The sequence below is a fragment of the Octopus sinensis genome, linkage group LG9, assembly GCF_006345805.1.
Source record: "Octopus sinensis linkage group LG9, ASM634580v1, whole genome shotgun sequence".
NCBI lineage: Eukaryota > Metazoa > Mollusca > Cephalopoda > Octopoda > Octopodidae > Octopus > Octopus sinensis.
In genome coordinates this window covers 26985404-26989446 of record NC_043005.1, presented here as the reverse complement: position 1 = coordinate 26989446, position 4043 = coordinate 26985404, and positions in this window count along the sequence as shown.

The window sequence follows — 4043 nt, the reverse complement described above, 5'->3', positions numbered from 1 at the left end:
GGCAGTGAGCTGGCAGAAATGTTAGCATGTTGAGCGAAATGCTTAGTATTTTGTCTGTCTTTACATTGTGAGTTCGAATTCTGCCGAGGTTGACTTTGCCTTTCATCCTTTTTGGGTTTAATAAATTAAGTACCAACTGCATACTGGGGTCGATCCAATCGACTGGCCTCCTTCCCCCAAGTTTTGAGCCTTGTGCCTAGAGTAGAAAAGAATAATTAAGCACTTACACACACGATTGGCTTTCAACAGTTTCTGTAGAACATCTTTACTCATAAGTCATTGGTGAGTCTGGGGCTATAGAAAAAATTACTTTCCCAATGTGTTATATCTTGGAATTGAACTTGAAACCATGTGGCTGTGAAGTAAGTTCCTTAACCACACAATGCACCTAATTTTATCAAAAGACACATCAGCTGAGTGACATGTAATAGTATTAACACATTAAATGATCTGCTGCAGTTTTGAATGTAATGTGTTTGTATTGCTGTCGCCTCTTTCTCTTCTAGAAACCTCTGTGATGTCTGCAAATTACTTCCAAGAGTCAACAGTATTCCATGTGGTCAGTTGAAGCCCACAGGAATATTGTGTGTTTATATATATATATATATATATATATATATATACTATAGAAAATAAAGAAATTCTTGAATGTGAGATGGCTGTGAAGACAGCTTAGAAAACTGGGTAAATATTTTAGAAGATAAAGAAACAGTGGCCAGAAAGCATCTCTGCAGAGAATCGAACCCTGTGTCTCTCAAATTCCAGCTTGTTTACCAAATGTTCTCATATATATATATATATATATATATGTATGTATAAGTAGTTTGAAGTATTCTATAGCACATTGAACATAGTATCTCGTGTTATTTATATACATCCTTTTATGTTCTGACTTTAAATACATATATATATATATATATATGTGTGTGTGTGTGTATTCAGTTGCTGAAACCATGGTGGACAAAATACAATACAGTATTTTGGTTCTATCTGTTGACATTCTGAGTACTAATTCCTTTGCAGTTGATTTTGTGTCATCAATTGGTACAGAATCAATAAAATGAATATTGATTACATACTGGAGGTGACCGAATCAACTATAAATTTGTAATTTGCTTGGCTTTCCAGAGAGAAAGAAAAAGAAAGAATGATGCATTTTTGAGATTAGTTACCCTCTACTATCATCACACACATACTATATATACATACATATATATATATATATATATATATGTATATATATATTAGTTAATAAAAAAGCATATAACAGAAAAAAGTACACTCTAGGGAATAGAGCAGTAATTATTACGAACTGTCCACAAGGCTTTGCTTTGTGGATGCAAAACCTTGGGTAACTCTATGTCCAAAATATAAAATGTTTGTTATAATATATATATATATATAACACGTGTGTGTGTGTGTGTGTGTTTGTGTAAATTGTTTGTTTTTGACTGATTGCATCACTTAACACTTATTCAATATAAGAGAATGCTTGAGCATTACCCTCTACTCACACATACTCATTAAAAATGGTCTGGAAGGGGTGTGCGTGTCATCTCTTGCACAATAGGAATTTCATTGCAGTGAAGAGAAGAAAAATCTTTAACCCTCTTGTTTATTTAGGATCTCTTCTTTTCAAAGGACCAGTTCAGCTGTGTGTTTGTTTTGGGAAGTCCCTCAAAGTAACTACAATAATTTTTCTGAGTAAAAAAGTGCTAGGGGTTCTTGATTGGCATATGCTTACTTAGTCCTGTTATTATACAACGAATAGGTGACTTGGTTGTAAAATACTGATTCAACTCTATTTAAACCGATGAAGGATTTGAGATTTTCCCACTTCTGAGTCATAGTACAACAATATTTCGAATTACATCTGATTGAGACCTAATTCTAAATCTTCTAAACAAAGTCATTTCTCTGCTAAAAGCAACAAGATTCATGAAATATAGATTCGATAACCTTACAGTCCGGGGTTTAGCATTAGGAAAAGCATCTTCTGACTGTTACATTAATGGCTTCAACATTTATATTATCACATTCATTTTAGAACAGAAATAATGTAAAGATGTTGGTTGGTTGGGGCAGGTATTACTGTGGAAATGTTGAAAGAATTAGCAAATGTCAACTAAGTTGGTATTTTAATGGTTTTCTCTCTCTCGTTTGTTAATGGTCTTACATTTATGTATATTTTGTTATATTTTTTAATTGTTAAACATTCTTAAGAATTTCAAATTAAAATTGCTTGTCGATAAGAAATGAGATTGGCTTTGTCTATATTGAGCTTCCCTGTTGAGAAGTGGGACTAATTTTGTTTATTGAGCCTGGATTTGTGTTTGTTGAGTCACTCTGATGAGATGTGAGTACATATTGAGTCTTTCTGGTGAGGCATGAGTTTGCTTTGTCTTTGTCTTTTGGTATTTTGAACTTCCTTGGAGTGATGAAACGCCTGTGACAAAGACTACCTGTGTATGCTAAGTCTCCATGGAGAGAGGTCGCCTTGGGTTTGTATATACTGAAGCACTCCAGTGAGACGTGACCCTAGATTTGTGCAGGAGAAATTCCTTGGTAAGCTGTAACTGGATTAATGAAAGATCAAGATCTTACTGTTTTGCAAGTCCTTTTACAAAACAATGACCAAGACCTCATCATCATGTAATGTAGTTAAAATAAATCAACTTAGCCACATTGATGTAGTGATACCCTCTTCATGTCGCATCCACCTCTGCTATAACTAGTTTTGGCTCCTCTCTTCAAACCCATCTGATTCACCTCCTTCTTCTCTTTCTTCATACTAGGGTCTAATTTTATGGACATTTAGCTGCTATTTCTATCAGGTGAAATGACTGTAGAACAGCTGTTCTCAACTCTTTTCATATATCGGGGACAGATCCAAAACCTGCATTTTTTTTAGTGGTGGTGGTCGTGGGAGGGTGCACCAAAAAAAAACAAAAAACAAATCACTTAAAAAAGAAGTGTTATATTTATAGAGGGAAGACCATTGGGAGCCACTAGAAGGATGCTTGAGAGTCACATGTTTCCCTGAGAGCTACTGTTGAGAACCGCTAGAGTAGAATCTCCCTCAATTCAACCCGAATGGAAGCTGTTAAGGCACCAGAATTATATTATCAGTTGTTAATCTATGTGATAGCAAGTCCTCCATATATTCGATGTATCTGATCATAATCTATGGACATGATTCTCTCCCTTTAGGTAACTCTTCTTTGTATTTTCAATAAAGCTCAATATTAAACCTTTTCTTGTTGAATTAGTTTATTCTTTAATTCTTTCGCTTGTTTCAGTCATTTGACTGCGACCATGCTGGAGCACAGCCTTTCATCGAACAAAATGACTCCAAGACTTATTCTTTGTAAGCCTTAGTACTTATTCTACCCGTCTCTTTTGCCAAACCACTAATTTATGGGGATGTAAACACACCAACATTGATTGTCAAGTGATGGTGGGGAACAAACACACACAAACACAAACATATAAATACATATATACATATATATGACGAGCTTTCAATTTCCATCTACCAAATCCACTCACAAGGCTTTGGTCAGCCCGAGGCTATAGTAGAAAACACTTGCCCAAGATGCTACGCAGTGGGACTGAACCCAGAACCCTGTGGTTGGTAAGCAAGCTACTTACCACACAACCACACCTTTCTTTATTTTATTTTTATTTTCTTTAGACCCTCTCTCCTAGATTGGAGAAGGTGATGTGATTGCTGTCCAGTTACACCTGTAAGATGGTATTTGAAGGAAAATTATTAGCCAGGAGAGAATTCCAAAAGAATTTCAGATATGAAAGAAAAAAGGGCTGGTGAATTATTGGGTTGTCTTTTTTTCTATTTATTTTCATATTTTCCAGTGTTGTTTCGATTAACACGAAAAATGTTTTTATTGTAGTGTTTAATGGGTATTTCTGTAGTTCTGTATTTCCTCTAGTGGAGGTGCAATGGCCCAGTGGTTAGGGCAGTGGACTCATGGTTGTAGAATTGTGGTTTTGATTCCCAGACCGGATATTGTGAGTGTTTATTG